A 24,617-nucleotide genomic window follows, 5' to 3' on the forward strand; every position below is an offset into this window, starting at 1 on the left:
TGGTCTTCCTGTTCTGTATCGCTTTCCCATAAATAGCCATGGTGTTTTATGCATCAAGAGCAATAATCCTGTTAGGATAGCCCGGTGAAATGCCATTATTAACTTATAACCTTCCCTGCATCCACAGTGAAATACAAACACAAAGTATAACAAGAAAGATAATACAAAGCAAGCTTAATACACGTATCATTTCTATTAAGGAGTCTGAACGGTCCACGATTCTCCGATTCTTTCTAGCCATAAAGGCGGAACAGCAGCTGACCGGTCATTACTTGCCGATACCAGGTTTGAGGCGACCGCGATGAATCCGGCCCTCTTTCTCGGCGATTTTCACAGCAGCGTGTATAGTAAGAAGAACTTGGTACGGACCTGCCCAGACTTGGGCCGAGGCGGTTTTTCACCGATGCTGTTTTACCCAAACTCAGCGTCCTGATTGATAGGAGTGAAGGTTACAGTCCAGGGGTACCAGCTGAACCAAAGCAGCTGACCTGTGTAAACACTAGAGAGACTCCTGTAAGGATAAAACATAACTAATTAAAGCTTCATCTCCGCCGAGTAAGCTAACATGCAGATTTTCCCATCTCTTATATAACAGGAGCGTGACCAAACAACAACTCGTAGGGGGACAAGGTTGAGAGGCCATTTGGGTTTTGTTCTTATAGCGAACAGCACCCTTGGTAAAGCATCTGACCATTTCAATTTGGTTTAGGAGCAGATCTTTCCTAAAAGGGATTTTATACTCTGATTCATACTCTCTACCTGACCCGAGGACAGAGGGCGATAGGGTGCGTGCAAGTATGTTATTATTCCAAAAACTCTGTAAACTTCTTTTAAAACAGTTTCTGTAAAGTGAGTTCCCCAGTCAGAGTTTATTCCTCCTGGAATGCCGAAATGTGGGATGATTTCTTTTAATACGGGTTTGGCTACCGCTACTGAATCCGCTTCTCGAGTGGAGAAAGCTTCTGGCCATCCTGTTACTTGATCTACCACTACTAGGCAGTGCTTGAAATTTACAGCTTTGAGCAAATCCATGTCGTTTTTCAAAGGGTAAATAGGCCCACGGTCGGGCCCCTTGTAATTTTGTGTGTCCTCTGTATTTGTTGAAGGCTCTGCACTCTGAACATTGCAGAGTTATTCGGGCAGCTTCTAGATGTATACCTGGAGCAAACCAGGTGGAGAGGACCTGTTCTGCTATTTCTCCTTTTCCCGACTGACAGCATCTGTGGGCATCCTGAGCCAGACTTCGGAGCAAGGTGCGAGGAGCAATTGGTCTACCGTCTGGCACACGTCACACTCCATCCTTTCCTTGCGCAGCTTCCCACTTTTGGACCCATATAGATACTTCATCCGCTGGGACTTTGTCATAAATCACAGACAAGGGTGGAAGAACAACTTGAGATGCAAGGAGACTTCCTTTAGTTTGTAGTGCAGCGGCTCTAGCTACAGCATCTGCAAGATGCTTTCCTTTAGCGATGTCAGTATCTTCTCTGGAATGTCTGGGACCGTGCATTACCGCTATATCACCTGGTAACACGACAGCCTCTAGCAGTTCTTGGACTTCCGTGGCATTGCTGATTACAGCATCAGAGGACGTGATAAAACCTCTTTGTCACCAGGACTGTCCTAGCGCATGACAGATACTAAAAGCATATTTAGAGTCAGTATAGATAGTGACCCTGGAGGCTGTGGCCAATTTGCATGCTCGTCAGAGTGCCGCTAGCTCAGCGGCCTGGGCGTTGGTCCCTGCTGGCAGAGGTTGTGCTGTAGTAGGAGAGCTTCCACTGAATGAGATATTTCAACCACAAGAGAGTGTCCTAACACTAAATCTTGAGCCTTTTGAACTAGCACAGCGGCAGCAGCGACTGCTCTAAGACAGAGAATTGCTGCCCTTGCTACAGGATCTAACTGAGCAGAATAGTATGCTATGGGACGATTAGAAACTCCCCATGGCTGAGTTAAGACACCTGAAGCAACGCCTTGATTCTCATGAGTAAGTAGGGTGAAGGGTTTCTGGTCTGTAGTTTATAGAGTAGATTTCTTCCAAGGAGGTGCACTACAGTTCCTTCAGCTAATAGGAAAGCATGAATAGTGGTCAAGGGTCCTATCTGCACTTGTGTTTCAGTGCCACGGGGCACTTGCATAGATTTTCCAATTACTCTCATAATCTTTTCAGATCCTGAGACTGCAATTCCCGCCCTTTCTGGAGATTCTCCCAGTGAGGACAGATCTGCTCCTCTATCTATAAGACATTTATAAATTTTCCTGCTATTTGAAGTGGTACATAAGGGGATGAAGGGGCGCAGGTATACTCAAAAGAGGAAGATTCCCCTAAATACATCGTGTGGAAGAGCCGCCCCCTTATTTCACTGGGAGTCATCTATATCTTCTTGCAAACTCTGGACCCAGGGATCTGTAGGATCGGTGCTGGCAGCCCGGTTGTTTCCCTGGGTTCCCCCCTTTCTTCCTCCATAAGGGGGAAGTCCCTTAGGGCAGTTTGGGCGTTCTCGTCTCCAATGCCCCAATTGTTTACAATAATTGCACACATCATTGGGGGCAGGTTGATTCATATCTACCCATGTGGGCTTGTGTGTGTGTGAATGTGAATATGTCAGGGTACTTGCCTGTGTGCCACAGACACTTGGGTTCTGTACATGTGTGCTAGACTGTGTCCGCGAGAGCACATATGCATGTGTGTCAGACACCTGAGTTCCATGTGTGTGAGCATGCACGTGTCACAAGCACCTGGGCTCTGGGTGCGTGTGTGAGACTGTGCACATGCATGTGTGCGAGGATGCACATTTGTGTGCAAGTGTGTCACGGACACCTGTTGGGGCACATGTGTATGTCGCAGTGTGTTTTGGGGTTCTGTGCAGGCGCGTGTCTGTAAGGGACTCTGAACAGGCGTGACTGCATGTGTGATGGGGGTGTGCAGATGTCATTACATGTGTACAACAGCAGGTGTATGACCTGATTCAAACGCTACCTAGTATGTCCTGCTATGGGACTGAAAGTAGGCTCCGAGGAGGCACGTACAGACCCTGACACTCCTGTTACGGGAGGAGAGGAGCCTGATGGAGGGGTAAAAGGTGCCGGAAGGGCCACGGCCTAAGCGGCCGGGTTTATTATGGCTGGTCCCCTAGTCACCAATGGTGGCATAGTGGGAGAATAAGGGGGAGAAGACACCACAGACGTTGTTGAGCGGCCAGAAGTAATCAGTTTTTTTTTTCCTCTGCAGAATTAAATCCATCAAATCACACCAGAGATACCAATAATCCATTAGTCGGGGATGGGGTTCCTCTAGGAACCCCCTGAGGTACCTTCATTTATCTACACTGAGGGATCCCAACACTGGCCACTGAAGTTCAGGGTTTTTATAAGTGTAGCCGGGCCAGACACTAGTACATAAGGCTATAGCGCGCTTCTTACTCAATTGGCCATGTCCAGATAACTTATTCCAGTTGCTTAACAATTCTCCAAGAGGACTACTAGCCAGAATTGACTGTTTCTGTCCCATCGTCATTCTTGGCGGACATCCCTTTCCCAGATAACCTGATATACTATTAAGCTCCCCAAAAACCCTGCTTTCTTGGCTGCCCTAGACCTAACCAACCTGGAAAGGCAGGCCTCTAAGATGCCTCAAACAGGTTGGAGGACTTATCCAGTTAAAAGGTCAGAAACAGAGACGGTTCCTCAGTGCGCGAATGGAGACATAAAACGCGCCACACAGATTTATCGGCTCAAAAGAGTCGAACGGGCAATTAACTAAAATTGCCTGTGTGCCCAGGTTTGAGAATCCGGAGAACAGACTGGCCTATAACACGTTAGACAAGACATACACAACATATAAAAGACCACACCATGCCAGTAAAATTGAAGGAGTCACCTTATCGTCCCGCCGTGTCTGCAGCCTTAACCCAAGACTCCCGTGGTGAACTCACCTGTGTTACGGCCGGCCGGAGGTTGGGTTTAGGCGGCAGCGGCAACGCGACGAGCTGGGTGCTCCTGGCTGGCTCGCCAAATTGTGAGAGAAATTGTCTGACCAGGCTCCCAATCTGGTAAGGGAACACCTGCAGACTCTCTTAACCCGAACAGAGCTCGTTTCCCAGCTGAGACTCCAACAAGCAAGAGATGAGGGTGTGGTCTTTTCAGTTTATTCGACCAAAGGTCCCCTGTCCTCGTAAGGGCAGAGAGACCCCCCGACTGCAACTCAACACATAGATTTATAAACTCTGGTTCCATAAGCTCCTTCATAACGCATGCCCAAAACTCAGAGAAAATCACCAAGATGGCTTGGCTTTGCTCACCCCGCACGGTTGGGCCCAATCACCTTGTCTGCCCGCCTATATTGACAGATCATGGCAATCTTACTGCAAGGTTGCATCAGCCAGCATTGACCAAAGGTCATACAAAGGTCACATTGATTTTCCAACAATATTTTCTAACGTAAGTAACAGTAACATTATGATATCTTAGCAAAAACTTGCACAGTACTAGATACTTCTTAAGGACACGATCACTGTACTTAGAACAATGGCTTCTTCCTCTTACCTTGTTCCTTGCTGTATCTGGTTTACAGCACACAGACAGATTCACTTGCTGCATTTTACTCAGAAAATAGTCAACACAGTTAAAATGATTACTTAACATAAGCAAAGGCTTAGCTATCATTCTGCCTTGTGGTCAGCGGCATTGCTAGGCCACAGGTCATGCCTTGTATTCAACTGCAAAGCTAATACTTCTTAATAATCTAAATTATTGTTAGCCTAACAGTAGGCTATCAGAAAACTATTTTATTTCAGGGTAATAACAAACATGCTCACCACACTGCTCAGGGACCAAACCAGACAACCACCCCGCCCCAGCCAAACACACACTGCTACGACAGGCTCCCAGCCCTGCAGGACACGGTAAACATGGCAGTCAGGCAGAATAAAACCCATTGCTCTGACCCAGCAGAACCAGCACCCCAACACCAACAAGAACCCTGCACAAGCAGGTCCAAAACCTCCAACCCCCCAGCACTGCAATTCTCAACCTCACTAGCACAGAAGCCACAGAGGCAGCCCGGGCCCCGCGCCCGGCCAGCCCTTCTGCTTCCATGCTAGCTGGCTCCAGCATTGCCGTGCTCAACAGTTGAAAGCTCTGGGCCTGCTTGCCCAGCGGTTCCTGCAAGTGTCTGGGTGCTCGTCCAACTACAGGGTCACAGGAATGGATTTCACCTCTGGTCACCCTAGGTCCACCCACAGCACAGACAAACTGACCCAAACATACTACTTGCAAACCCCTGGCTCCAGGATCATAAAGCTGAGGACACTCCCAAACCCACCCCACACCCCCACGCAGAATCCCAATACAGAAGGGACATTCCAACGTAGCGGGCAACATCCGGCCGGTCCGTGTCTGTCATCCAACACTGTCCCACGGCTCTTCCACGATGCAGTCCTCTCACCTACTTCCCTCCATGCAGGCCAGGACCCTGGCAAGAACACAGAACACACTTTCAGCACAAGGGAAGCAAGGCAAGCACTACACACACCGCGCATCCCAACACCACCAGCCGCTGGGCTCTGGCAATTTGTTCCACTTGCAGCCAGGAAGCCGCCTCGACAAGGCAACTGCAGGCTCCGCCACGCAGCCGCTACCGAGAGGCTCCAGCCCCGAGAGTCAAATGCACGCCGTACCTGGCCACACGGCTCCTTTTCCAGGCCTCCAGTCATTGCAGCCCATCCTCCTCAACACACAGGGAGCAGCAATCCAACATCTACAGACACAGAGGGGAAAAAAAAGAAAACCCCTCAAATACAAATGCAAAGCTAGACACATCAAAACAGAAGAAAACCCCGCCCCCCCACACCCACAAAAATGCCCATGGAAAAAGCTCCCCGCAAAACAGGAACAATGCCCCACACAGCTCACACCACAAGTCTCCCAGCTCTGACTGGCACAGCCACAGGACTCCATGCAAGGCGACTCCAAGTAACCTCCCGATTCCTCCAACATGGCCATGGCACCAGGTCTGGGGCTCCTCACCGTGAACCCAACACCTCACCCCACACCACAGGAGCCAGCAAAGCAACACACAGCTGCACCCTCCCATCCCCAAAACAATAATACATCTATTAACACTTGCAGAGCACTGAGACTACAGCACCCCCCCACCCCCTACGTAGGGCGCACACAGCACCCCACATGCCCACCAAGGAGACACGAAGCATTAAGACCCCTCTGAACTTCCCCCCCAATTAAGAGGGCAGAACTTCAGCACTACAGAAAAGTCCCCTCCTTTCAGTCCGGCAAAGAGCAAAGACAGGCAACAGTGAATTCAGGCACAGTGAACAAAGATGAGACAGGCAGAAACCAGACAAACCATTCCCAGCACTGCGAAGGCCCTCTCGCAACAGCAACAGGCACGCCAACACAAACCCAATCGTCTGGCCCAAAACAACCTAGAAGTGCAAGACCAACACCCAAGTGCCACAGGCAAGCACAGTCTGACAACCCTAAATACACCCTGTGACCAACGGCACGAGCCCACAACCCTTCCCTCTACAGGACCGTCACCAGCACCACCGAGGGAGGCCAAGAGATGCTCCCCCCAAGCCCGCTCAAATCCACCTCCTAACTTCCACGGACCAAATGTCTCACACCGCTCCGATTCAGATCTCACCTATCGCAGGCTTCACACGCAGCAAGGCTTCCAGCCCAGGGCCACCACATGGGCAGAAGTCTCACACCGGGCAACAGCAAAGCGAATGCGCCGACATCCGTTTCTTTCACCAGCTTCCTCAGGTCACAGGCGCTATATCTCCACCTCTTCTTCCCGATGCCCACTTAGGAGCCTCGAGCCTCAGCCAGATGACTCCCGTACATGTCACCAAAACAAAAATAAATTAGGAAAAGTCACGCGGCACACGGGACTCACAGCCCTGAGGGCAAAAGCAACCCCCGAGAATTCAAAGGCGATACCCCCACCCAGCCTAAACAGGGCACACAGGGTGCAGTCAGACCCCTCCCCGAGGTAGAAACCATTTTAGGTGGCAGGAAAAAACCCACCACAGCCTTCCCTCCAGTCCTGACAAGAGCAGAAAAAGAACAAGTGCTGCAGACATTTTGCAAAGAGGTAGAAAGAGAGAGACACCAGTGACACCCCCAGGCACACAGGACATAGCGCTGTTCCCAAGACTGAAGGGAGGCCTGTAGCAACAGCAAGTCAGGGGCATGAACGCAAACCCAGAGCTCACCCTCAACACACCCCAGAGAGGGGCCAGGCCTGCACCCCAAGTGCCAGGGATGAGCCCGGATCAAACGCCCCACAAGCTCCTTAGACATCCGTCGTTTCTCCTATACGTGGACTCCGACAGACTCGGACCGGCTGGCCCAGCCCTACACCAGATTTCACAGCAGCCCTGGCCAAAAAAGCCCCCCGCTCGACTTGTTGCCCTGGAAGCAAAAAGCTCAGGAGGCTATCGCAAACCAGGGCCGTCCTACCCCACCCACACCGCCCCCAAACAACATACAGCCACCACCCGACCCCCTCCCCACAAACCACTCCCCCATCCCTTTTCTACCTCCATCCTGCGTGTGTGCTGTACGACTCTCCTGGCTCACATACTTCACGCCTGACCAAGGCCTCTGGGACAGGGGAAAAACCACACGTGCCTTGTCAGCCCAAAACACGGACGACAAATAGGTGCAAAGCAAAACGTAGGCGGAAGGTCCTCCCCAAGCCCCAGGCAGATGCAGCCAACCCACCTCACCCACAGACTCAGACCTCACAAAGGCTTCCCTCCGGCCTGCCTGGGCAGGGTGTTCAACATCCAACCCGAGGAAACATCTACTTCACAGCAACCAGACCGTTTGCAGGACACGGCCACCACAGAGAACACATCCTCATCACCAACATCTACTGCTCACCACAGCCATCTTTGTGGTGCTCCTTCTCCAGCCCTCAGCATGTCACTGCCCCTGCCCTGCTCCTCACGACAGAGCTACAGCACAAGCACCTGTGAACATGCACAAGTAAAACCTCACCAAAATGTGCCAAGGCAAAACCAGGCAGCAACAGCTTCCCCCAAAGCAAGCTCTCACCCATCACATGCTCCACGCACCAATGACAGGCAGCTCCATGGTTCATGACTTCAAGATGTCTTCTCTTCTTCTGCCCAATCTCCACTTCTCCTCCCTGCCCCAAAAGTCTTGGTAAAAAGACCCCCTGCTGCAGATAAAGCAGCAATTACCACAAAACAGCACAACTCACAGGCCTCACAGCACTGGCGGCAGGGGCCCCTTCCACCCAAAACCACCCTACTTAGCTCCCACAAAGCTGACAGGATGCAGCAAGACCTGTCTCACAGCTCTCCCCTCCCAACTAAGGGAGGCCATTTACATGTGTGCACACAGGCCTCCCCCTTCACTTCTGGGAAGAGCAAAGAAAAGGACAAAAGAGACAGACAGAAATAGTGCAGTGATGTTGACTCCAAGCCATCCGTGATACCCCCAGACAATTCCCAGAACTGAAGCAGGAAGCTGTGGTAATGGCATCAGCAAGGCAAACACCCAATCCTCTGCCCTGCTAGAGCCTAGACAGAGTCAAGATCTGCACCCATGCCAGAAGCAAACCCTGCTCAAAGGACCAGAAATCGCCCACAATGGAGGGGAACGATTCCCATTCTTTACACCGAGGCAATTGCGGGACTCCCAGGTACACCAGCACAGCCTTGCACCGGTACAGAGAGGGGCCACCCATGGTGCCACAACCTCCTGCCGGAGCATCGCTGGCCCAGGAGCGTGAAGCTCAGTACACCAGGGACTTGTCACCCCACCCCACCCCCCTTCCAGAACAAACACACCTTGCACCATCCTCTCTGCCTCCATCTTCCACCCTTCTCTGCTCAAACTTCTCTCCAAGGACCAGGACCCTGCAAACAGAAATACATTCAACAGCCAGGGAGTCCAACAACGGAAGCAAAGGCACAAAGCTACACAATGCAATCCCATCCCCTGGTCCACACCTCTGAGCTCTCCAAGGCTTGCCTCTGCTGGGACCACAGCACAGCAGCCACAGCATATGCTGGAGACACCACCACAAGAAGGACCTTTTCTCTGACACCCAGTACTCACCAGTCAGAAACATCCAGATCGATCTCCAGTCGTCTACCCTACCTAGTCAATGCCCAACACCCAGGACTGGGCTGGAGAAAAAAAGAAACCTGCAAGATACAGAAAATCTTCACCAAAACACAAGAACAAAAACATGGAGGCAACTGGCAGATTGGAGAGAAGTCCCACGCTGCTCCAAGTAAGCACTCGCCCACCTACCACAGGGACCACAGATGCATAGGGATCCAGCCAAGAGACACCACAAAGCCAGAGGCCTCAAACCAGGCAACCAGGGACTGACCGCACCTCCTCCAGCACCTCTGGGACGCTTCACCCTCTTCCCACAGTCTGGTGCACATCATCATCCTCAGAAACCTCAGGACAAACACCAAACAAACCCTCCGCCCGCAACAGAGAAGCCGTTACTGCCATCGACGCAACGCACGCACCTCACTACTAGCACCCGCGGCCCTCCCGCCCAGGGCTCCGACACCAGCCTGCTTTGCCCCGCAGCGCAGACAGGGCGCAGACAGACCCTTCTCTGGGATTCCCCCTTCCTAGCAGGGGATTCTGTTTGCACCTGCCAACGCAGCCCTCCCACCTTCACTTCTGGGAAGGACTAAACAAAACACCCCGGTGATTTCAGTAACAAACGTAACAGGACAGACACACGCATGCAGACACGCAAGCAGCAAACATTGTTCCCAGCACCGAAGGGGAGCCTGTGGCAATAGCAACATCCAGGCAGAGACGGACCCTATCCTCTACCTTAGCAAAATCTATGTAGGGGCAAAAATCGACACCCACGTGTCAAAAGTTAATCCGCTACAAGTCCAAAAACTCCCTACACAAAGACAGAGGCTTTCCTCAAGCACAGCAAGACACAACACCCCGGCTGGACCCACCAGCACCAAAATCACAGCTCAGACCCCCAAGGTGCCTGCCCCGCATACTAGACAAACTGACCGGCAAGCACGAAGCTTCAGACACCATCCCACACAGGGGCCTCACACACAACTCACAAGCAAAGGCCTCCCACACAAACTGCCAACACACCTCTGCCTGCTTCAACCTCCACGGGCATAGCTTGGCTCCACTCCCTGAACCAGCATTCGCTTGCATCCACACAAGCCACAACCCTACAAGGCACAGAACAGACCGTAACCCCAGGAGACACAACCAAACACAAGACAGGACCCATTGGGAGAACTCCCACTCCACACACCCAGCCCTCACCTCAAAGCTCTCCAAGGCAGGCCTGGCCAGGGTGCGCCCCATCCAGCCCTAGGAAAGGGCTCAGCCCCAACAGCCACACCGGGCATCACGCTGTTCCTTCTCCACCCCTCCCTCATCCTGCTCACCATCCTCCCCACACAGGGGACACAGGCACCGCCTGAGGGCACACAGGAAATTTCACTACCAAACAGAAGGGCAGACCGCAAACGACTGCCTGACCGGAAGACAATCCCACGCCGCTACGAGTAACGTCTTACCTGCTGCAGGCTCTGTCCACGCGCACAGCTCCACCTGACAGGCAAAGGCCTCGCTCAAGGAGAACCAGAAATGACGACAGGGACACAGCCACCAACTTCTTCCACCTCCTTCTGCATGGTGGTGGCACTAGGTCACTTCACCTCTACCTGATCTCTTCCCTGCTCAGGGTCCAGATATTTGCATCACCCCCCAAACAACAAGCAAGTACTACACGAAACAGTATTCACATCTCAGTACTAAGGAGAGAGATGCACCCGCCCCAGTCTCCAAAAGCAGCACACAGCCGCCACCCCCACACAAGGCACAGAGCGTACAAGCAAACCCCTCCCAAAGGAGGGGACCAATTTACATGCAAACACTCCCATCCTTCCAGCTCTGGGAAGAGCAAAGGAAGAACAAAAAGTGCTGCTGTGATTTTCAACATCAAAGCAGAAAGAAACACCAGTGACACCCCCAGAGAGACAACACAGAGTACAGCTCCCAGAACTGAAGGGAGGCCAGTGGCAGCAGCAACACACAGGCAGAGACTGGCACCCCCCCCACCCCCGAGCCAAACATCACCAGAGCAAACCAGCCACTCCACCCCGCTACTCTAAACCAAACCAATTTTCAGCACCCTGTTCCCCCATCTTCCATCACTACAGCACAACATGCCCTCACATCCTTCTCCCCCACAAGATCAAAGCCACTAGAAATCAAACAAAACCCTCATCACCCCAAACAGGGGACACAAGGCAACCTAGTCAGAGCCAAGGTAAGCTCCTCTCCAAACCTCCAGCACCACAACCCACTACCTGAGCTCTCAAACGCTTGCTTCTGGCCAGCCTGAACTGGATATTCACAGGCAATCAAAAACCCACCTAGCTTACACAGGGCACAGCCACCACAGGAGAGCCCTCATCTCCAACAGGCACTGCTCACCACAGCCACAACCACGCTGCTCCTTATCCAGGCATCCTCACAGCCAGAAGACAGAGTGGGGACACACCACCTGCACAGGTACACGCACAAAACCTCCTGGAAACCTGAAACAACAAGCGTGGAAAAAGTGACCAAGCAGGAAGACAAATACATCGCGCTGCTCCAAGGGAGCTCAGACCCACCACACACTCCAGCCAGGTGACACAGTAGAGGTAGAGGCCTCGCACCGTGCCAAATCGGGAAATCATAACAGGGCTGCCCACTGTGGGTCTCTTCACCGGGTGAGCGTGATCCCCTGCCCTCCATTGATGCTGACTTCATGAAGGAACATCTTGAAAAGCTGGATACCTTCGACTCAGCCGGCCCTGACAATCTTCACCCCAGGGTACTCGAGGAGCTGGCGAGCATCATAGCCCAGCCTCTAGCGTGGATCTTTGACAACTCTTGGCGCTCTGGTGTCGTGCCCGAAGACTGGAAGAAGGCCAATGTGGTGCCTATCTTCAAGAAAGGGAGGAAAGTGGATCCGGCTAACTATAGGCCCATCAGCCTGACTTCTATCCCGGGGAAGATCTTAGAAAAGTTAATTAAAGAGGCCATCCTTAACGGACTGGCCGACGCCAACGTCTTAAGGGATAGCCAGCACGGGTTTGTTACGGGTAGGTCTCGCTTGACCAATCTCATTTCCTTCTACGACCGGGTGACCTATCACCTGGACAAGGGAGAAGAGGTTGATGTCATATCTTGACTTCAAAAAAGCCTTTGATCTGGTTTCCCATGATCGCCTCTGGCCAATTGTCACCTTGGGTCCTCCAGGATCCACTCGATGGAAAATTGGCTCCGTGGTCGGACCCAGAGGGTAGTAATTGATGGAAGTCACTCATCGTGGTGTCCTGTGACCAGCGGGGTCCCCCAAGGCTCTGTCCTTGGATCCATACTGTTCAACATCTTCATTAACGATGCGGACACTGGAGTCAGAAGCGGGCCGGCCAAGTTCGCCGACGACACCAAACTTTGGGGCAAAGCATCCACGCCAGAAGACAGGCGGGCGATCCAGGCTGACCTGGACAGGCTCAGCAAGTGGGCGGACGAGAATCTGATGGTGTTCAACGCCGATAAATGCAAGGTTCTCCACCTTGAGAAGAAAAACCTGCAGCATCCTTATAGGCTCAACAGTGCTACGTTGGCTAGCACTACGGAAGAAAGAGACTTGGGGGTCATCATTGACCACAAGATGAACATGAGCCTGCAGTGCGATGCTGCGGCTATTAAAGCAACCAAAACGCTGGCTTCCATCCACAGATGCTTCTCAAGCAAATCCTGGGACATCATTCTCCCCTTATACTTGGCCCTGGCGAGGCCGCAGCTGGAGCACTGCGTCCAGTTTTGGGCTCCACAATTCAAAAAGGATGTGGAGAAGCTTGAGAGAGTCCAGAGAAGAGCCACGCGCATGATCAGAGCTCAGGGAAGCAGACCCTACGACGACAGGCTGAGAGCCCTGGGGCTCTTTAGCCTGGAAAAGCGCAGGCTCAGGGGTGATCTGGTGGCCACCTATAAGTTTATCGGGGGTGACCACCAGTATCTGGGGGAACCTTTGTTCACCAGAGCGCGCCCCAAGGGATGACGACTAGGTCGAACGGTCATAAACTACGACAAGACCGTTTCGGGCTGGACATAAGGAAGAATTTCTCTACTGTCCGAGCCCCCAAGGTCTGGAACAGCCTGCCGCCGGAGGCGGTTCAAGTGCCTACACTGAACACCTTTAAGAGCAAACTGGATGCTCATCTTGCTGGGATCCTATGACCCCAGCTGACTTCCTGCCCTTTGGGCGGGGGGCTGGACTCGATGATCTTCCGAGGTCCCTTCCAGCCCGAATGTCTATGAAATCTTCCCAGTGGCTGCTTCATAGGCCTGCAACCTTCACAAGATGGCTCCTCCACACACGTAAGGAAAAGGCAATTGGCACTATCGACAACTCCGAGGCTTCGCGGCACCGGGGACAACGGCCGCTCCCTGCCGAGACGCCGCACGCGACTTATCCCCTACGCCCCAACCCCCGGCCAACAGCTGTCACAGGACAGCCAGACCCCTCAGGACTTTCCCTTCGATAGCAAGGGAAGCAATTTAGGTGTGCAAACACAGGTCTCCTGCCAGATCTGGGAACAACAGAAAAAGGCTGCAACAACTTTCAAGACAACAAGACAAACAAAGGCACATGGACAGAGGACAAGCCAGTCCCAGCACCGGTGGGAGAGCCTGTACCAAGACAGCCAGGTAGGCAAAGACGCACCAAACTTCTGCCCCGCCAAAACCTGGAGAGGGCCAGACACCGGCACCCAAGTGTTGTAGCAAACACAGCTCAAGGAGCCAAAAAACCTGCTGGCAGGGACAGGCACGCATTCTCAAGCCTCGTGAAGAGCCGCACGAGGGGCCCCTGGACACAGCAGGCCACCGCAAGAGATGAGAGAAAGCTCAAATGCCGCAACACCCTGCTCCAGCATCTCTGACTGGGATCACCTAACATAGACACCATGCCAGACCAGGGCCTTCCCACCACACCCAGACACCGCCCGCCCCAACCCACCCCACCTCCCAGCATCCTGCTTCTCTTCCTCCATTACCACTGTTCTGCTCCGCTCCTTAGCCCTCTTCCTTTTCCTCCACACATACCAGGACCGTACAGAGAACAGACAACAAGTGATCAGCCCAACAAGCAGAACTAAACACAGGATGAGCAAACCACTGAGCAAGTCCCACAACACACAGCAAGCCAACAGAGCACCTCATCACACTGCAAAGGGCACACAGAGGGCACGCAGACACCAGGGCGAAGGCCTCAGCCCAGAGAACCGGCACGCGCCACACGTGGCATCGCAGTGCTCCGTCACCCCTTGCGCAGCCTCGCTTGCCATCCCTTCCCCACGGGAGGCAAGCGCCTGCCGAGGACGCAAAGGAAAACCTCGGCGCAACGAGCACAGCAAACAACAAAGGGCAAAGCACAAAAACCTGCCAGACCTGGGCAACCCCACACTGCTTCAAGCAATCATTTACCAACTGCAGGATGTGCCCATTCAATGCCAACACACCATGCAACAGCCAACTCCTACTGCTTCATCCTCCATGGGCACTAGTCCACTCCACCCCCTGAACCAGCATACATTTCCCTGCACACGGGCCAGGACCCTAGAAGGAAGAGAACAGGTAGTCACTCCAGGACCACAACCAAGGAGAAGGAACCCACAGTACAACTCCCACACCACACACCCGCTCCCCGGCTCAAAGGTCTCCGAGGGGCGCCCGGCTACTACGCCTCCCATTCAGCCGCAGAAAAGGCTTTAGCCTCGGGACAGCCCTCACCGTGCCTGGCATTATGCCGCTCCTTCTGCAGCCCTCACTTGTCCCTGCTTCGCTTCGTCTCCTCTCACAGGATGCAGGAACCTCCTGACAGCACATGGGGAAAGTTCACTACCAAACAAAAGGACAAAGCACAAGCAACTGCCCCAAACAAGCAACATAGGGTGCATTCAGACCCCTCCCAAAGGAGGGGACCAATTTAATTGCCAACACACCCCTCCTTCCAGCTCTGGGAATAGGAAAGCAAGAACAACAAGTGCTGCACTGATGTTCAAAATCCAAGTAGACAGAAACACCAGTGACAAACCCAGACAGACAGAACAAAGTGCCCTTCCCAGAACGGAAGGGAGGCCAGCAGCAGCAGCAGCAGCAGGCAGGCAGAGGCAGAGAGACAGGCACCCGCTCCTCTGCCCCACCACGCCCAGGGACAAGATCTGCATCCAGATGCCAGGGGCAAACACTGAAACCACTTATATACTCAAAGGTTATTGTCAGCCTGTACAAAGAGAGCCAGGACACACACACAGGCTAAACCCAACCCAGGCTTACACCACCCAGCTCTGAGGCACCCCAGGAGGCCAGAACCCTGCTGGAAACAAGAAGCGCCAGACACTATCAGACACTAGGCGTTTGCTCCCTCACCCAAAAAACCACAGGGAAGAAACCACTCACCACCACCCCACCACCCCTCCCTAACCAAGCCCACTTTTAAGTATTCTGTTCCTTCATCTTCCAACACTGTGGCACAGTACTCCCTGTATCCTTCACCCCATCAAGATAGACTATGCTGGAAAAAGAACAGAAACCTAGCCAGCCCAGAGAGCAGAAGAAACGGCACAAAGCTAGAGACAGGGAAAGCTCCTCTGCAAACACCCGGCAGACACATCCAGACCCACTACTCGCTAGCTGAGCTCTTAAAGGCTTGCCTGTGGCCGCCCAGAGCCAGATAGTCACAGCGCATCAAAAAGCAATGCACCACAGCAACCACCATACACACAGTACATCCTGCAAACATGATAGAACAACTGTGAAAGAAACGGTCAGACAGGGAAACGAAGACATCGCACCGCTCCGAGGAAGCTCAGACGCACCGCAGGTTCCAACCGCGTGATGCCGCAGGGCCAGGGGCCTGACGCCACACAAATTGGGACGTCAGGAGACAGCTGTGCGTTTTCTCCTCCGCCATCTCTGGGGCTCTTCACCTCTTCTTCCAGTCTCTGCTTCACAGTCCTGAAGCCTTGGCAAGAGGACTCCTCCACAGACAGACAAAAGAGACACGCTTGCCACTGTTAACAACTCAGAGGCCCCATGGCACTGGAGGTAGCAGCCCCTCCTGCCAGGACTCCATGGGCAACTTTTGTTATTTTTTTGTTTTTTTAAACCACCTGATCCCGTAGCTGCGAGGGTGCAGGCAGAGCCCTCTCAGGGCTTTCCCATAGCAAGCAAGGGAAGCACTTGAGACGTCCAAACACAGGTCTCCTGCCAGTTCTGGGAAGAGCAGAGAAAGACTGCACTGACTTGGAAGACAACACGACAAACAGAAAGGCACACGGACACAGGACAAGCCATGCCTGGCACTGCTGGGACAGCCTGTGGCAAGACAACCAGCTAGGCAGAGACACACACCAAACTTCTGCCCCCGCAAAATCTAGAGAGGGTCAGACACCAGCACCCAAATGTTGGACCAAACCCAGCTCAGGGACCCACAACACTTAGTGCCAGAGGCAGGCAGGGATACTCAAGCCTCATGTACAGCCAGATGAGGGACTCCTGGCCAGAGCAAGCCACTACTAGAGATGAGGCAAACCTCAAACCCGACAACACTCTGCCTGAACCTTCCCACCACACCCAGACAGCCCCGCTATCCCAAACGCAAAACATCTTTTAGCATCCTGATCCTCAGGGGCCCTTACCCTTTCCCCTCACCATTCCCTCCATGTACACCAGGAACCTAGAGAATAGAGAGAACAGGTATTCACCCCAAGTGGAGGAACAAAACACGGGTGAAGGGAACCACCGGGGGAATTCACACCCCACACATGCAGCCAAGGGAACACCTCAACACACTGCACAGGGTAGGCAGACAGCAGGGGGAAGGCCTCAGCCCTGAGAGCCAGCAGCCACCACAGCCGGCATCACACTGCCACACCAGCCATCGTGCATCCTAACCCTAACTCTCCCCATCCCAGAGGCACGCGCCTGCTGTGGGCACAAAGGAAAAACCTCACCACAAAGACCCATAAAGGGCAAAGCAGAAATACCTGCCAGACTTCACAACCCCAGACTACTCCAAGCAAGCTCCTTACCTACTACTGGATCTACCCATCTAATGCCAACACACCTCACAACACCCAGTTCCTCCCCAACTGCTCAGCTCCACTCCCTGAACCAGCATTCACTTCCCTCCACACTAGACAAGATCCTACAAAGGGACAGAACAGGCAGTCACCCCTAGGGGCACAAGTGAACAGACAGAGGGACCAACAGGTACAATTCCCACCCCACGCACCCAGCCCTGAGCTCAAAGCTCCCCAAGGCATGCCTGGCCAGGGTGCACCCATCCAGCCAGGACAAAAGGCTCACCCCCAGACGCAGCACTCGCCCAACCTGGCATAATGCTGCTCCTTCTCCAGCCCAGTCTCATCCCTGCTTGCCTTCCTCTCCACACAGGGGTACACAGGCACCTCCTGAAGCCACACGCAAGTGCAAAGCACAAGCAACTGCCCTACTGGAACACAATCCCACGGCGCTCAAAGTAACATCTTACTCGCTACAGGCTCTGCCCCCAAGTCCACCCGCAAGTCACCACGTGTGCGCAGCCGCCCGCTTCCTCCACTTCCTAAATGGTCGCGGCTCTACGTCGCTTCTCCTCTATCTCAAGCTCTCTTTTGCTCGCGGTCCAAACATTGGCATTACCCCAAAACAACAAGCAATTACTACATGGGACAGTATTCATATCTCATAGTACTGAGGGGAGACACCTTCCCCTCCAAACCACTCCCAAAACAAAGTAGGCAGGGTGCAGTCAAGCCACTCCCCAAAGGGGGAACCAATTTAGGTGCCAACATGGCCTTCTTTCCAGGTCTAGGAAGAGCAAAGGAAGAACAAAGGAAGTGCTAGAGTGGTTAAAACAAAAAACCAAAACGAAGAAAAGCCACAAACAAACAAGGAAGGAACACCAGTGACAAACCCAGAGAGACAGAACAAAGCGCAGTTCCCAGAACGGAAGGGAGGCCAGTGGCAGCGGCAACAGGCAGGCAGAGGCAGAGACGCACACATGCGCTCCTCTACCCCCGCACATCCAAGGGCAAGATCTGCACCCAGATGCCAGGGATAAACCCTATATAGCCAAGGGCAATTCTGAGACTTCACACAAACACAACAACTCACAACCAGGGTAAAATCTAATCCAGGGTTATACCACCCAGCTCTAGAGCACACTTGGTGCCCACATTCCCCTCCGTCACCATCACTGCCCAGGAAGCATGGAGCTCCAGACACTGTCCCACACTAGGTATTACCTCCCCCACCTGAAAATCACCAGGGCAAATCCCACCCCTGCAACTCTAACCCAGCCCACCTTTCACCATCCTGTTCCTCCACCTTCCATCATCACGCCACAACATGCCCTTGTATCCTCCTCCCCCGAGATCAACGCAGCTGAAAAAACAACAAAAACCTCATCAGCTCTAAGAGGGGACACAAGGGCACAAACTCGGAGGAAGAAAGCTCCTCTCCAAACCCCCACCACACACATTCAGCCCCACTACCCACCAACTGAGCTCTCAAAGGCTTGCCTGTGGTCACCCGGAGCCACATATTCACAGCAATCAAGGAGTCACCAATCACAGCAACCGCCACACATACGGCGCAACCACCACAGGAGACCCCTCATCTCCTACAGGCACTACTCGCCACAGCCACAACCGTGCGGCTCATTCTCCACTCAACCTCACAGCTGGAAAGGGGAGGGGGTACGCCACCTGCAAAAGGTACACGCACAAAACCACCTGGAAACATGAAAGAGCGAGTGCGAAGAAGCGGTCCGACAAGAAGACAAATACGTCGCGGTGGTCCGAGGAAGCTCCAACCCGCCGCGGGCTCCAGACGGGTGACGCCACAGAGGCAGAGGCCTCACACGAGACAAAATGGGAAGGCGTGAAAGGGCTCCCCATTTCCTCCGCTGCCACCTGTGGGTCTCTTCACCTATTCTGCCAAGTGTCCGCTTCACAAGCCTGAAGCCCTGGCAAGATGGCTCCTCCACACGCACATTCACAAAGAGGCAATGGCCACTATCAACAACTCAGAGGCCTCACAGCACTGGGGACAGTGGACCCTCCCTGCCAACACTCCCAAGCAAATTTATTTTACCACCGCCCCCCATAACTGTGACTATCCAGCCAGAGCCCGCTCAGGAGTTTCCCTCAGCAAGCAAAGGAAGCAATTTTAATGTGCAAACGCAGGTCTCCTGCCAGTTCTGGCAAGAGGAGAGAAATGCTGCAGCGACTCTCAAAGCAACAAGACAAACAAGAAAGCACACGGACACAGGACAAGCCATTCCTGGCACTGGTAGGAGAGCCTGTGGGAAGACAAACAGCTAGACAGAGACGCACGCCCAACTCCTGCCCCAACAAAACCTGGGAAAGCCAGACACCGGCACCCAGATGTTGGACCAAACCCAGCCCAGGGAGCCAAAAAAGCTAGTGGCAGGGGCAGGCGGGGATGCTCAAGCCTCACGCAGAGCCAGATGAGGGACCCCTGGCCACAGCAAGCCACCGCAAGGAACAAGGGAAACCTCAGGTTCCGCGACACCCCGGCTGACCGTAACTGCTTGCACTAATTGAACTCATGACAACGTCCCACACCAGGGCCTTCCCACCACACACAGACACCCCCACCATTCCACAGCACCTTCTAGCATCCTGCTCGTCTTGCTCCCTTACCACTGCTCTACTCCAGTCCCTCGCCCTCTCCCTTCTCCTCAGTGGCTTCCTTCTCCTGTGTTTAGTTCTGCTCCTTGGGCTGAACTCCAGTCCAGGGTCCTGATCTTTGCGGAGGCATTCCCACCCTACACGTCCAGCCAAGGGAGCACCTCTCCCCACCACTAAGGGCACACACAGGGTACACAGGCACAAGGGGAAAGGCCTCACCCCTGACCGCCAGCACTTGCCACACCTGGCATCACTCTTCTCCTCCAGCCCTCAAGCATCCTTGCTTGCCATCCTCTCCCCATACGGGAGACAGGCACCTGCTGAGGCAGCCAAGGAAAAACCTCAGCACAACTAGCAACAAAGAGCAAAACAAAAACTAACTGCCAGACTCCAAAAACCCTAGACCGCCCCACGCCGTTTCGTACCAATTGCCAGAACTGCCCATCCGGCACCGACACGCCGTGCGGCATCGAGTTCCTCCTGCTTCACCCTCCGTGGGCGCTGCTCAGCTTCACTCCTTCAACCGGCAGTCATTTCCCTCTGCACAGGTCAGGACCCTGCAAGGGACAGAACACGCAGTCACCCCAAAGGGGACAAATGAACAGAAGAAGAAACCCACAGGTACAATCCACACCACACACACCCAGGCCCCAGCTCACAGCTCTCCAAGACGTGCCTGCCCAGGGTGCACCCATCCATCTGTGAGAAGGGCCTCACCCCAAGAGACAGCACTCATGGGACCTGGCATCACGCTCCTCTTCCTCCAGCGCACTCTCCTCCCTCCTTGCCATCCTCTCCACACAGGGGAAGCAGGGACCTCCTGAGGGCACACAAGAAATGTCACTGCAAAACAAAATGGCCAAGCACAAGCAACCGCCCAGTGGGAAGACCACGCCACACCGCTCCAAGTAACATCTTACTCACTGCAGGCTCTGCTCATGCACACAGGTCCACCGAACAGGCAGAGGCCTCCCTCCAGGTGACCCAGAAGCGAGCATGGCTGCACAACCACCTGCTTCCTCCACCCGCTTCTACCTAGCGCTGGCTCTAGGTCTCTTCGCCTCAGCTCTTCTCCACTCACGCTCGACATATTAACATCACACCCAAAACAACAAGCAATTACTACACGCAACAGTATTCACGTCTCATAGTACTGACAGCAGAGACAACGCCCCCCACCCCCAGCAGCCTAGGACACCGAAAGCATAACACCCCCACTCGCACGCGAGGCACACAGGGTGCAGTCAAAGCCCACCCAAATGAGGGGATCAATTCAGTTGCAAACACACCTATCCTTCCAGCTCTGGGAAGAGCAAAGAAAGAAAGAAGAAGTGCTGCTGTGATTTTAGATATCAAAGTAGAAAGAAACACCAGTGACACACCCAGAGACATAGGACAGAGTGCAATTCCCAGAACTGAAGGAAGACCAGTGGCAGCAGCAACAGCCAGGCAGAGGCGGACACGCACGCACCCGCTCCTCTGTCCCAGCACATCCAATGCTGTCACCTGCACCCAGAAGCCAGGGGCAAACACTGAAACCCCTAATATACTCAAGGACAATTTCCAGCCTTTACAAGGAGTCAGGTCTCACCACCAAACTAAACCCAATTCAGGCTTACACCCCCTGCTCTGCAGCATCCCTAAGGGCCACAAGTCCCTGCTTCAGCATCACTTCCCAGACAGCACGCAGCTCCAGACCCCATTACGCACAAGGCGTTTCCTTCCCCACCCAAACACGACCAGGGAAAACGCAACCCAGCCTCCCACTTTAACCCAGCCCACCTTTCGGGATCCAGTTCCTCCATCTTCTACCACCACCGCAGAAGCCTCGCTTCTGTTCCTCTCCCCCACAACATTGAGGCCACTGGAAAAAAAACAAAAACCTCATCAGCCCACCGAGGGAATGCAAGGGCACCGACTCGGAGATAAGGGACGTTCCCCTCTCCAAACCCCCAGCATACACCCAGCCCCCCTATCCACTAACTCTGCTCACAAAGGCATGCCTGTGGCCAGCCTGAGGTGCATATTTACAAGCAATCAAGGACTCAGCTAACCTACACAGGGGACAGCCACCGCAGGAGAGCCCTCACCTCCAACAGGCACTACTCACCCCAGCCACAATCATGCTGCTGCTTATCCAGGCATCCTCACAGCAAGAAGTGGGAGCGGAGACGCACCGCCTGCAAAGCTACACACAAAACCTCCTAGAAACATGAAAGAACAAGTGTGGAAGAAGTGGTCAGGCAGGAAGACAAACGCATCACACTGTTGCAAGACAGCTCAGACCCACCCCAGACTCCAGCCAGGTGATGCCACAGGGGAAGAGGCCTCACACCACGCAAATCAGGAAGTCACAACAGGGCTGCCCGTTTCCTCCTGCACCATCTCTGGGACTCTTCACTTCATCTTCACAGAGTCTGCTCCACAGCCCTCAAGCCTTCAGAAGATGGCTCCTCCACACACATACAGAGACAAAGAAAAGGAAATTGCCACTATCAGCAACTCAGAGGCCTCACCGGGCTGGGGACAGTGGCCCCACCCTGCCAAGACCCCACGGGCACCCTTTCTTTTCCTTTTTTTTTTTTTAACCCCCCCCCCCCCCCCCATAGCTGCAAGGGTGCAGGCAGAGTCCTCCTAGGGCTTTCCCACAGCAAGCACAGCAAGCACAGGTATTCACCCCAAGTGGAAGAACAAAACACAGTCAAAGGGAACCACCGGGAGAATTGCCACCCCACACATCCAGCCAAGGGAGCACCTCAACACACTGCTATGGGCACGCACAGGGTAGGCAGACAGCAGGGGAAAGCCTCAGCCCCGAGAGCCAGCACTCACCACACCTGGCATCACGCTGCGCCTTCAGTCCTTGTGCGCCATCAGTCCTCATGCTTGCTATCCCTTTCCCAGATACAATGCAGGCACCTGCTGAGGACGCAAAAGAAAAGCCTCAGCATGAAAAACATCAAAGGGCAAAGCACGAATGTCTGAGTCTAGCAGTTAGCCCCACACTGCTCCAAGCAACCCCTTACCAACTGCAGGATCTCTCCATCCAGAGCTGCAACCCACAAGAAGCAAATACCTCGCTCCAGGTGATCACGTGAGCATGGCTTCAGGCCGTCTCCAACTCCTTCCACGCCATACCAGCTCCAGGGCTCTTCACCTCTTCCTTAGCTCTTCTCCACTCAGGACCAGACTTTGGTCATCTTGCCAAACATGTCCACACCGCCAAAAATGAACAACAGAAATTAACACTTGCAGCGCTATGCGCAGGTCTCACACCACCAACGGGACAGCATCCCCTCCCTCCCAACCAGGGGTACAACAGCAGCTTGGACTGGCCCCACTAACAAACCGCAGGGGGCTGCAGCTACACCCCTCCCAAGTGAGGGGATCAATTTACATGCAAACACAACCCTCCTTTCAGTCCTGGGAAGAACAAAGTAACAAGTGCTGCAGTGATTTTTAAGAACAGAAGTACAAAGACAGACACCAGTGACACACCCAGAGAGATGAGACATAAATGCAATTCCCAGCACTGAAAGGAGGCATGTGGCAACAGGTACAGCCAGGCAGAGACCCAATCCTCTGTCCCACCGCAACCTGGAGATCTTTGCACAGACTCAGAGCAACTCTGGGCCAAGCCAGCCCAGCCGTACACCACTCATCTCAGAGGCACTCCTGGGTGCCATGGCCCTCCGCTTGAGTAGCCCTGCCCTGGGAGCGTGCAGCTCAGGACACCAACCCAGAGCAGGGACTTCCCAGCCCACCCAGACACCCCCACTCAAAACACCACCCCCGCTTGAGGTAAGTCCACCTTCCATCACACTACTCCTCCTGCTCTATCCTCCATCACCATGGCACGCCTCCACTTCTTTGCATCCATCTCCAACTCAAAGTCTCTCCACAACAGCCAGGATCCTGAAAGACAAAACAAGCCACGGAGCCCACAGGGTCAATCAAGAGCAGACTGAAAGGCAGGGGAAATCCCTCCCAAACAGCATACACACACATCCAGGCCCCACCACCCAGTGTCTCCAAGCTCCCAGAAGCCATCCCTGTGCCTTGCAACAAACTGACAAATCAAAGACAACCCCACACCCATCCAAGGAAGCTTGCACCTCCCCCAGGCTGTGACCATGTCCCGCTCCAAGGCAGCTAAGGGCACAGGGGCAGAGGCCTCACCACAGGGAATCCAGAAGCACACACCCAGCCTCTTGCTCCCTCCACGAGTCATCAGCTCTAGGTCTCTTCATTACACTTGCTTCTCAGACCCTAGAAACTTTGGCAGAAAGGCCAACCGACCCCACCACAACCAAAAAAAACCTTACAAGCAACTCCACTTCCAGTCCTCACAGCACCGAGGGCAGAACAACTCCCACCCAAAGAGTTACAGAAGCAGCTCTATTCCACCCCTCACCCCCTCCATAGGAACCAGTCATCCGCTCTATAAGTTTTCCCCCTTCCAGAGGCTTATTCCGTCTCTCCAGAGCGCTCCGATGGTCTAATCTCAGCAGCTCGTCACCATGCTTAATGAAACAACCACAGTGCTCTGGAGCCTGCCCACAGATGCACGCAGGCTGGGGGAGGGGGAAGAAGAGAGATCAGGCCCCTCACTGCTTCCCCCCCCCACAGCCCTCAGCAGAGCCTGCCAACACGAGCTGCTGGGCATTGCACAGCCCCCGAGTTGCAGGGGGCGGGTGCTTCCCTCCGCAGCAGCTGTTTCCCTCAAGGCTGCCCAGGCAGGGTGCTAGCTGCACGGCTGCAACCCCAGCTCACAGGCTGCACCTGCTGGATCCAATGGTGCACCGGTTTCTGGAAGCCTGG

General features: G+C 53.9%; 1 long non-coding RNA gene across 19 annotated transcripts; it reads right to left on the reverse strand.

Moving 5' to 3' along the window:
* Window positions 1-227: 227 nt before the first annotated feature.
* On the reverse strand, window positions 228-24,406 carry LOC132252068 (uncharacterized). Of its 19 annotated transcripts, none has more exons than XR_009463755.1 (16): window positions 22,823-24,406; window positions 22,629-22,718; window positions 22,087-22,249; window positions 21,907-22,000; window positions 21,579-21,660; window positions 20,721-20,878; window positions 20,456-20,616; window positions 20,222-20,353; window positions 9,121-9,209; window positions 8,850-8,918; window positions 8,109-8,215; window positions 7,915-8,003; window positions 7,569-7,632; window positions 6,668-7,440; window positions 5,682-5,761; window positions 228-5,476 (listed from the first exon to the last, which is right to left on the reverse strand). It is a non-coding gene; the product is annotated as an uncharacterized LOC132252068 (long non-coding RNA). The 19 variants fall into 19 exon arrangements; XR_009463748.1 differs by having other exon boundaries at window positions 20,721-21,660; window positions 22,823-23,711; window positions 24,211-24,405; XR_009463750.1 differs by having other exon boundaries at window positions 20,721-21,660; window positions 22,823-22,996; window positions 23,608-24,403.
* Window positions 24,407-24,617: the final 211 nt, after the last annotated feature.

The sequence above is a fragment of the Alligator mississippiensis genome, chromosome 8, assembly GCF_030867095.1.
Source record: "Alligator mississippiensis isolate rAllMis1 chromosome 8, rAllMis1, whole genome shotgun sequence".
NCBI classification, from domain to species: domain Eukaryota; kingdom Metazoa; phylum Chordata; order Crocodylia; family Alligatoridae; genus Alligator; species Alligator mississippiensis.